Source organism: Dipodomys merriami, unplaced genomic scaffold, assembly GCF_024711535.1.
Source record: "Dipodomys merriami isolate MVZ:Mamm:240054 unplaced genomic scaffold, mDipMer1.0.p SCAF_2, whole genome shotgun sequence".
Lineage (NCBI taxonomy): Eukaryota > Metazoa > Chordata > Mammalia > Rodentia > Heteromyidae > Dipodomys > Dipodomys merriami.
The window spans coordinates 51527062-51538778 of NW_027203381.1; the positions used below are offsets into that span (position 1 = coordinate 51527062).

Sequence of the window (11717 nt, forward strand, 5' to 3'; positions counted from 1 at the left end):
GAGAGAGAGAGAGAGAGAGAGAGAGAGAGAGAGAGAGAGAGAGAGAGAGAGAGAGAGAGAGAGAGAGAGAGAGAGAGAGAGAGAGAGCTTGACATTATACCATGATCCTGTCCCAAAACAGGACAAGTGCATGTTCTTCTCCTGATGTCCTGTTCACCTACGTTTTAATCTGTAAACTCAGACTCCTCCTCCCAAGCTACTATATATACTTTCGTACCCCATTAAAAGTAGAGGATGGAGGAAGCTCCAGAGGTTTTTGGATCTATACGGAAAACTATCTCTTGCCTCTCTTGACAATGCATGTATGTCTAGAATAAATCCCTTTTCTCACTGTCACGGTATCCATGGACAGAACTGGGACATGAAGGGTCACTGAGGTATGAAAGCTCAGTGCCTTTATGGTAGACACCCAGTGCACTCAGGAAGGAGAGCAGCACTTGCTGTGCACCTTTGGTAATTTGTGAACAGACTTCACCACCTTTGCTGCTTCTGTCAGGGATAATAGCATGACTCATTATCCCTCCCCTGTTTTCCAAGCCACTACATCAAGCACTTCACACAGGTAGTAGTGTCATTTCATCTTTATGACCATTCTGTGTAATAAATCTTAATTAATTCCATTTAAAAACCATTGAGTCTCAATTCCTTTTAATGGGCCAGTGAAATGCCACATTGTTTAGGAGAGGTTGGCAGAATTTAGCACTGCCAGCTTTTTCCTAATCACTGTTCTTGGGTGCTTGGCCCCATGTGGTGACCAAGATGGACCCAATTACTTGTGCCCTACAAGCAGGCATGAGTTCTTAATGTGGAAAAGCAGTCAGAGCTGCGCTATGGAGTCAGGAAAATGATGAAACCACTCATCTCAAGTGTTTTGTCACATACAGTAGCATTTTCGTGTACATATGTTAGCTGTTGAGAATAGCAGTCATTAGTGTATACATTTTATAGGTTAGGAAATGAAACTCAAAGAGGGAGCTATAATAAGTCAAAGAATTATGCAACCAGTATGTGACTGAGCTTTTAAGATTCAAACAATCTTTTGAGTTCCAAGTATATTTTAGATATGAGACCCTTGTCTGTTGTATGGCTAGTGAAGATCTTCTCCCAATCCGTGGGCTTTCTATTGATCTTGCTAGCTATGTCATTTGCCCTGCAGAAGCTCTGCAACTTCATGCAATCCCATTTGTCCAACCTTTCTTTGATTTGTTGTGTTTCCGGGTCTCTATTCAGAAAATTTCAGCCTGAGCCAAGGAGACCTAGAGTTTCTCCTATTCCATCCTGTAATGTTTTCAGAGTGTCTGCTTTGAGTTCAAGGTCTTTGATCCATTTGGAGTTGATTCTGGTGCAGGGTGATATATAAGGATCTAGCTTTAGTTTTCTACAAGTAGTTAACCAATTTTTCCAGCACCATTTACTGAAGAGGTTGTCTTTCTTCCATTCTATTGTTTTAGCTCCCTTATCGAAGATTAGATGGCTATAGGTCTGTAGGTTCATTTCTGGGTTTTCAATTCTATTCCATTGGTCCTGAGGTCTGTTCTTATGCCAGTACCAAGCTGTTTTGATTACTATGGCTTTGTAGTAGAGTTTGAAATTTGGTATTGATATTCATCCAGCACTGTTCTTTCTGTTAAGGATTGCTTTTGCTATTTGAGGTCTTTTATTGTTCCATATGAATGTTTGGATTGCCTTTTCTATTTCCTTGAAGAATGAGTTGGAATTTTGATAGGTATCACGTTGAATTTGTAGATAGCCTTGGGAAGTATTGCCATTTTCACGATGTTAATCTTTCCAATCCAGGAGGAGCATGGGAGGTTTTGCCATTTTCTAAGTTCTGTTTTGATATCCTTTTTCAAGATTTTAAAGTTTTCATCATAGAGGTCCTTCACTTCTTTGGTTAAGTTAATTCCCAACAACAAATCCTCAAAGAAACAACTGCCCAATAAATAAGTGGGCTAAAGACTTAAAGAGAAACTTCTCTGAAGAAGAAAGAAGGATGGTCAATAGACACATGAAGAAATGCTCAACCTCCCTAGCCATAAAAGAAATGCAAATCAAAACAACATTGAGATACCACCTCACTCCAGTTAGAATGGCAAAATCAAGAACTCTAACAACAACAGATGCTGGAGGGGATGTGGACAGAAGGGAACCTTACTTCATTGTTGGTGGGAATGTAAACTTGTTCAACCACTTTGGAAAGCAGTATGGAGGTTCTTCAAAAGACTTCACATAGAGCTCCCCTATGATCCAGAAATCCCACTTTTGGGCATTTACCCAAATGTTTACAAACAAGACCACACTAAAGCTACCAGCACAACTATGCTTATTGCAGCCTTATTTACCATAGCTAAGCTATGTTCCCGGAACCAACCCAGATGCCCCTCAGTAGACGAATGGATCAAGAAAATGTGGTATATATACACAATGGAATTCTATGCCTCCATCAGAAAGAATGACATTGCCCTATTTGTTAGGAAATGGAAAAACTTGGAAAAAATTATATTAAGTGAAGTAAGCCAGGCCCAAAGAAACATGGGTCCCATGGTTTCCCTTATTTGCAATATCTAGTATATGTATGAGTCAAGCAGAAAAGGTCAGATAATATGATGCTAGGAAAATGAACCCTTAGATATGTATTTTTTTTTTTGCAATAAGGTTGTTTATTTTTTTTTATTTTATTTGAGAACATACTGTACAGAGGGGCTACAATTACATGGGCAGGATAATGCATACATTTCTTACCAAGCATTGCAGCCTCCTCCTTTGTTTACCCTTCACCTCCCTTCCCAGCCTCCCCCCTCCCCCCACCCAATTATACTCCCCTCCCCCCCCCCCACCGACATTGTAAAGCTGGTTTTGACATGACATTTTGTACTTCTCATTGTTGCAACAGGTCCACCTGAATCCTTAAACGACTTGTTTGCCCCCATCTCCTCCACATGTTATACTGACATCAAATATAGTGAAAGCGGGGGTTACACTGTGGGGGAGGGACATACAAAGCAACAAAGAAATAATCTTATAAATGCGTTAGAAACATATGCATGAAAGAAACGAAAACATTAAAATACATATTTAAGGGTTCATTTTCCTAACATCACATTATCTGACCTTTTCTGCTTGACTCATACCTATACTAGATATTGCAAATAAGGGAAACCATGGGACCTATGCTTCTTTGGGCCTGGCTTACTTCACTTAATATAATTTTTTCCAAGCCTTTCCATTTCCTAACAAATGGGGAAATGTCATTCTTTTTGATGGAGGCATAGAATTCCATTGTGTATATATACCACATTTTCTTGATCCATTCATCTACTGAGGGGCATCTGGGTTGGTTCCATATCTTAGCTATGGTAAATAATGCTGCAATAAACATAGTTGTGCTGGTAGCTTTAGTGTGGTCTTGTTTGTAAACATTTGGGTAAATGCCCAAAAGTGGGATTGCTGGATCATAGGGGAGCTCTATGTGAAGTCTTTTGAGGAACCTCCATACTGCTTTCCAAAGTGGTTGAACAAGTTTACATTCCCACCAACAATGAAGTAAGGTTCCCTTCTGTCCACATCCCCTCCAGCATCTGTTGTTGTTAGAGTTCTTGATTTTTGCTGTTCTAACTGGAGTGAGGTGATATCTCAATGTTGTTTTGATTTGCATTTCTTTTATGGCTAGGGATGTTGAACATTTCTTCATGTGTCTATTGGCCATCCTTCTTTCTTCTTCAGAGAAGCTTCTCTTTAAGTCTTTAGCCCACTTATTTATTGGGCAGTTGTTTCTTTGAGGATTTGTTGTTGGGTGGTTTAATTTTTTGAGTTCCAAGTATATTTTAGATATGAGACCCTTGTCCGTTGTATGGCTAGTAAAGATCTTCTCCCAATCCGTGGGCTTTCTATTGATCTTGCTAGCTATGTCATTTGCCCTGCAGAAGCTCTGCAACCGTATGCAATCCCATTTGTCCAACCTTTCTTTGATTTGTTGTGCTTCCGGGTCTCTATTCAGAAAATTTCAGCCTGAGCCAAGGAGACCTAAGGTTTCTCCTATTCCATCCTGTAATGTTTTCAGAGTGTCTGCTTTGAGTTCAAGGTCTTTGATCCATTTGGAGTTGATTCTGGTGCAGGGTGATATATAAGGATCTAGCTTTAGTTTTCTACATGTAGTTAACCAATTTTGCCAGCACCATTTACTGAAGAGGCTGTCTTTCTTCCATTCTATTGTTTTAGCTTCCTTATCGAAGATTAGATGGCTATAGGTCTGTAGGTTCATTTCTGGGTTTTCAATTCTATTCCATTGGTCCTGAGGTCTGTTCTTATGCCAATACCAAGCTGTTTTGATTACTATGGCTTTATAGTAGAGTTTGAAATTTGGTATTGATATTCCTCCAGCAGTGTTCTTTCCGTTGAGGCGCGTTTTTGCTATTCAGGGTCTTTTATTGTTCCATATGAATGTTTGGATTGCCTCCTCTATTTCCTTGAAGAATGAGGGTGGAATTTTGATAGGTATCGCGTTGAATTTGTAGATAGCCTTGGGAAGTATTGCCATTTTCACGATGTTAATCTTGCCAATCCAGGAGCATGGGAGGTTTTGCCATTTTTTAAGTTCTGTGTTGATTTCCTTTTTCAAGATTTTAAAGTTTTCATCATAGATTAGATATGTATTTTAATGTTTTTCTCTTTCATGCATTTGTTTCTAACACATATATAAGATTATATCTTTGTTGCTTTGTATGTCCCTCCCCCACAGTATAACCCCTGCTTTCACTATATTTGATGTCAGTATAACGTGTGGAGGAGATGGGGAAAAACAAGTCGTTTAAGGATACAGGTGGACCTGTTGCAACAATGAGAAGTACAAGTTGTCATGTCGAAAACGAGCTTTACAACACTGGTGCGGGGAGGGGGGGGGAGGATTTGGTGGGGGGGGTAGGGGGGTGGCTGGGAAGGGAAGTGAAGGGTAAGCAAAGGAGGAGGCTGCAATGCTTGATAAGATATGTATGCATTATCCTGCCCATGTAATTGTAACCCCTCTGTACAGTATGTTCACAAAAAAAAATAATAAAATAAAATGAAAAAAAAAAAGGTGAAAGAAAAAAAAAAAGATTCAAACAATCACCCTTTGTTATTTTAAAGCCCAGGGCCTTTTCTTTTGTAATACTCTCTAGAAACTTCAAATATGTCCACATTTTGGGGGCAAATCTTTTTTCCTTCATTGACAAATTAAAAAATCTTCTTTGGTAGTGTAGTGAGGCAAGTGCACAGAGGTGGTAACTGGGTTTGGCTCTCTGCCCACTTTTTATAAATTAACTTTTGATTGCCTTTTGATCTAATTTGAAGGTTTTCATAGTGTGTGTGTGTGTGTGTGTGTGTGTGTGTGTGTGTGTGTGTGTGTGTTCTTGTGTGTGTGTGTGTGTGGAGAGCCTCAAGCTCTCCTGTAGATTTTCTGCTCAGATCTGTGGTTCTACCACTTGAAGCACACCTCCACTTCTGGCTTTTTGCTGGTTAATTGGACATCAGCATCTCATGAACTTCTCTGCCCAAACTAGTTTTGAGCCACCGTCCTCAGCTGTCAACCTCCTGGGTAGCTAGGCTTACAGATAGGACTTACCAGTATCTGCTACTAACAACTTTTGGAGACTCTATCTTATATACTTGTAATAATAGTCTAGTAAGTTGTTGATTAGAAATTGGTTATCTGTATTTAAGCCATCCTTTGCAGCCAGATGAAATAAACAGAAACCTGAGAAGCTAAGAATATTGATGGGGAAGAAAATAGGCAGTCTGCTCCACTTGTAAGACAATTTCCCATCAATTAATAATACAGAATGGAACCTGCTTTTCTAAATTACTGATTTTCAACATGCAGCTTCCAAGTGTGGACTTCTTGTGAGGCTTTCAAGGGATTCATGAGATCAAAACTATTTTCATACAAAACTCAAATTGTAGCTGGGATGAATGGATCCAAAAATTGTGGTATCTATACACATTGGAATACTATGTAGTTATTAGAAATGGCAAAATAATAGCATTTGCAGGGAAACAGATGGAACTAGAAGAAATTATGTTGAGTGAGGTAAGCCAAGAGCAAAGAGACAAACATCACATAGTCTCCCTGATAAGTAGATGTTAAATCCAAGACATAACATGATACAACAAAGTTAACAAGACAAGAAACAAAGGATGTTGGTATAATTTGTGGAGGGAAAGGGCAAAAACAAATTGTTTAAATAGGGATACAGGTGGACCCATTGCAACCATGAGATGTACAAGTCTTTATGTCGAAAAAGGAACTTTACAACTTTGGGGAGGTGTGTGGGGAGGAGATGGGAAGGGATGGGAAGGGGAAGCAAAGGAGGAAGCAACAGTGCTTGATAAGAAATGTACTCATTGTGTTCGTTTTGGCAGCACATATACTAAAATTGGAACAATACAGAGAAGATTAGCAGGGCCCCTGTTCAAGGATGACACGTAAATTCATGAAGCATTCCATATTTTTATAACAACAGATGCTGGAGGGGATGTGGACAGAAGGGAACCTTACTGCATTGTTGGTGGGAGTGTAAACTTGTTCAACCACTTTGGAAAGCAGTATGGAGGTTCCTCAAAAGACTCCACATAGTGCTCCCCTATGACTCAGCAATCCCACTTTGGGGCATTTACCCAAATGATCACAAACAAGACCACACTAAAGCGACCAACATGACTATGTTTATTGCAGCATTATTTACCATAGTTAAGATATGGAACTAACCCAGATGCCCCTCAGTAGATGAATAGATCAAGAAAATGTGGTATATATACACTGGAATTCTATGCCTCCACCAGAAAGAATGACATTATCCCATTTGTTAGGAAATGGAAAGACTTGGAAAAAATTATATGAAGTGAAGTAAGCCAGGCCCAAAGAAACTTAGGTCCCATGGTTTCCCTTATTTGCAATAACTAGTATATGTCTGAGTCAAGCAGAAAAGGTCAGATAAGTTGATGTTAGGGAAATGAACCCTAAGATATGTATTTAAATGTTTTTTTTTTCTTTCAGGTGATGGTTTCTAACACATTTATAAGATTATTTCTTTGTTGCTTTGTATGTCCCTCCCCCCATGGTATAACCCCTGCTTTCACTGTATTTGAGGCTGGTATAATTTGTGGAGGGGAATGGAAAAAACAAATTGTTTAAATAGGAATACAGGTGGATCCATTGCAACAATGAGATGTACAAATCGTTATGTGGAAAAAGGAACTTTACAACTTTGGTGGGGGGGGGGGAGGAGGATTGGGTGGGGAGCGGAGAAAGGATGGGAAGGGATGGGAAGGAGAAACAAAGGAGGAGGCTACAATGCTTGATAAAAAATGTACTCATTATCTTGTTCATGTAATTGTAACACCTCTGTACAGTATTTTTCCAATAAAAGTTTAAAAAAAAGAAATGTACTCATTACATTGCCCATGTAATTGTAACCCCTCTGTATAGTATTTTTACAATAAAAATTAATTAGTTAATTAATTAATTTAAAAAAAGAAATAAAGGACTTCCACTCATTTGGATGAAATATCCCCTGCTGCTGATCACATATATGGTATATATGTGCACACTGGAGGGAAACCAGGAGGACGACACAGAACTAGAGGGAATCAGGAAGAGACATACAACACTGGGACCCATTGGCTGCACTGGAAATGGATCAAAATGAACTAAGCAACTCAATGGCAGTGATGGGAGGGAGGGAACGAGTGGGAAAGAGGGAATATGTCAGCTATGCAAAACAAAAGAAATATACATATCAGCCAATGTGGAAGAAATAACTGTATTGTCAAAGCTCATAGAACTCATAAAAGTTATAGACCACGATAGACAATTTGCCCCATGAAAGTTAGAATGTGTTTGTGACTTTAGCTAAGCATCACTATCCCACAATACTGTGAAATTTGGGAAATGCAGCTAGGCACCAGTGGCTCATGCCTGTAATTCTAGCTATTCAGGAGACTGAGATCTGAAGATCACTGTTCAAATTCAGCCCTAGCAGGAAAGTCCATGAGACGCTTATCTCCAATTAACCATCAGAAAACTGGAAGTGGCACTGTGGCTCAAATGGTAGAGTGCTAGCCGTGAGCTGAAGAGCTTAAGGACAGCAGCCAGGCCCAGAGTTCAAAACCCACGATGGACAAAAAACGAAAAAAAATCAAAATGCTATTTGCTTTTGCTTGGATTTTTGCCATATTTGCATTTGTATTGAAAAATATGAAAGAAGATTCTAACATCTTACATAAATCTTGAGATATCACAGCCGTACACAGTTCAAAAATACAGTTCTGGTTTCAGTTAGGAATGTCAGGATGAAACAACACACATTATTGTTATATAGCATGTCAGCCCTGGTCCCTGTCTTCTTAATGTTCTGTATAGGGGAATTTTCTTCTGACTGCTTACATAGCCCTGGATGGAGTCTTGTTTTTGGATATTTTTGCCCAGTACCGAAGTCTGAACTTAGAGACTTGAGCTCAGCTTGCTTGAATGGTACTCTACCAGTTGAGCTACATCTATAGGCTAGCTTTCTGTTGCTTATTTTGGAGATGGATTCTCTCTTAAACGTTTCTGCCAAGGCTAGCATCAAACTTTGATCCTCTGGGTCTCAACCTCCTGAGTAGCTAGGATTATAGGCTCGTATGACCAGCACCTAGCCAAAGTGTTACAGTTTCGGTCAGCACACTTATCAATGAAATAACTAACACAGGTCAGTTATTCAGATTTCACTTTTGACCAAACTTTTTCTGAAAAAATAAAGAGCTTCTGTCACTTTCAAGAAAACATGGATATTTGTTTATTTGTTAAAAATTAAAACCTGTAAGAGCCACTGGGAATTTGGCAACTTCCTAATTTTAAGGAACATATGGTATGATTTTTAATGAAAATAAAAACTGTGCATTTCTAATACTGTGTGATGAAATGTATCAAGTTTGCTGGTTTAAAAAGTAAGTATATATTTTAATCAATATTTTCCAAATGATGAAAGCATGATGTAACATAATCCTGTAGAGACACAAGATCCATTACAAATTAAGAGTAGACAGATTTTGATGCACTAAAAATCATTCATTGATAGGGTTACAGATTCAAATTTTCAGTTAAACTTAAAAATACTGTCAAGTATTACTGTACTGCCGATAAAGAATATCCATAACAATCTAGAAATTTATTAAAATAATTTTCTATTTTAAAAATCCATCTTACATCTCCACACGGCTGGGTTTTCTTCTTCCTGAATGACATCTAGTTGAACTCTGCAGCTGTATCTTACACATTCTTGGTTTAACCAGGTGAATTTCTTGAAAAGTTAAAAAGAAAAATGGTAAATATATTGAACATATATAGATTGATTCATCATCATTCTCTAAATGAAACAGTAAAACAACAATACACATATAGCATTCACATTACGTTCAGGACTATAAATGAACTAGGGATGAGCTAAAATATGCAGGTCATAAAAAGGTTTTAAAGTAATGAGAAATGTATGCATTGCTTATGGAAATACTATGCAAATTCACATAAAAATGGAACATCTTCAGACTTTGGTATCCACAAGAGTACTGGAATCAATCCCCTACAAATACCAAGGGACAGCTGTACTATAATAAGTTAACTGTGGCAATAGATATGAATCCAGCTTCTCTTTTTCTCTCAAATCTTACATTTTAATGAATCAAAATATAATAAAATAAATGAGAGTATGTAGTACATGCATGAAAGCCTGTTAATTGCCCCTCAGTATTTACTCTATCATTCTTTTATACAATAATAGAATATCCCCTTCCAGTTTTGGCTGTGAACATATGTGTAAGTAGTAGTTATATTTTCCAGTTTTTATGGAAGCTATTGGGAGCCATGTACCTAAATTATTCTTAAAGAGTTATAAATAAAATATGTACAATTTTTGCAGCCATTGCCTAAAAAAGTTTCTTAAAGGATCATGTTTCTAGCAATGGCAGAATAGAAATTTAAGACAAATCTCATTATAAGCATTTATAGAATTTGGTAAATTCAGTTTCTTTCTATTAAGCTGGGATGGAGTATATTAGTCTTGTAGAATGACAAAGTAAAGCTAAGAAAATGCTAGACTGACAGGGGAATGACTTAAGAGAAAAGGTATGTTTGACTAGATAGATAGATAGATAGATAGATAGATAGATAGATAGATAGATAGATAGATAGATAGATAGATAGATAGATAATGTGTGTGAGAGACAGAGATAGAGACAGAGAGAACCCTAGAGATGTTTGCCCTTGAGTTATCTAATGAGTACAAATCACTGCACGTATGCAAGGAAATCACACAATGCCAGGGAAAGAACCACCCAAAAAGAAAAGAAGAAATGAAGCTAGATCTCATGCCAGGTGGAAAAATGTTTCTGTTCCCAGCAACCAGGATGAAAAGCCTCATAATTCATGGGCATTAGGGAGAATTCTCAGAAATCCACATGGAACACTTACCAAGACTGATTGTATTCTGAGCCATGAAGTGCATCCCCCAAATTTAAAATAATACAAGTCATATAAAAATCATGATTTTTGCTTGCAATAAAAATAATTTAAGGTTCAATAACAGACAAGTATCTGGAACATCCACAAATATTTGGAAATGAGGTAACATAGTAAATAGTCCATGGCAAGAAGGGGCAAAAAAGATGGAAAGTATTTTAAACTGGATGAAAATTTGACAGCCATTTATTCAGATTTATAAGGAAAAAAGACAACTTGTAAAATGTAACCAATATGATATGACATAACATTATAATAGGTAATACAAATTCTATGAATAATAAGGAAATGTTAAGAACAACTTTATGACAAAAGTAAGTATAGAATAAACATGAAATGGATAATTCTTCAAACAACCTGATGAAGCCTTCTCTGAAGAAGATATTGAGAGTGAAAATCACTCTACTTACTAACATAGTTGAAAATATAGCACTAACAACAAATTCTTTTAGAACATTGAAACTGAAAGGACATTTCCCAATTCTTTGTGTAAGATCTTCATTACTCTGATTCCTAAACCAGTGAAACAAATATAAGCTACAAGTAATTATCTCTCATAAGCACAAAGGCAAGAAGAAAACTAACAAAATCTTACTGAATAGAATCCAAGTGTATAAAGTATATAAAATTTTAGCATAAAAATGAGATACTTGGCATTTATCTAAAAACTTGGGAAGAAACTAAAAATACTAATGAGAAAAACTAAAACTACATGGAAAAATCTACTTGTCTTAAAATGTTTATGATATCAATTTTTGCCATACTTATCTATAAACTCAATGTAAACCTAATCAGAATCCCCAGAATACAAAGAAGTAATTTTAATATTTATATGGCAAGACCTAGTATAGACAATTTTGTCAAAGTACAGAGCTAAGGACTTACATTTCCCAACTTAAAATCTTATGATGAAGCCACAATAATCAATTCAGTATGTAATAAATAAATTAGTGAAATAGAATAGTAGGTATTCTATTGAAATTGGGAAGTATTTCAAGTATTGAAATTGGATTATTGAAATTAGACATATTGTATAGGTGTTCAATTTTTTAAAAAAATTTGTACTTTTGGTGGAAAAACAATAGTTTATTCAATAAATTGTATATTAAAATTGGATATTTATAGGTTAAGAAATGTAATCCCAAACTCATACCTCTATAAATCTAAGATGAAAATTCACTTAGGCCTA

At 36.9% G+C, this 11717-nt stretch overlaps 1 non-coding gene across 1 annotated transcript; it reads left to right on the top strand.

Annotated features, from left to right (window-relative positions):
* Nucleotides 1-6380: 6380 nt before the first annotated feature.
* LOC138832739 (U6 spliceosomal RNA) lies at nucleotides 6381-6487 on the top strand. Its single transcript, XR_011373669.1, has one exon. It is a non-coding gene; the product is annotated as a U6 spliceosomal RNA (small nuclear RNA).
* Nucleotides 6488-11717: the final 5230 nt, after the last annotated feature.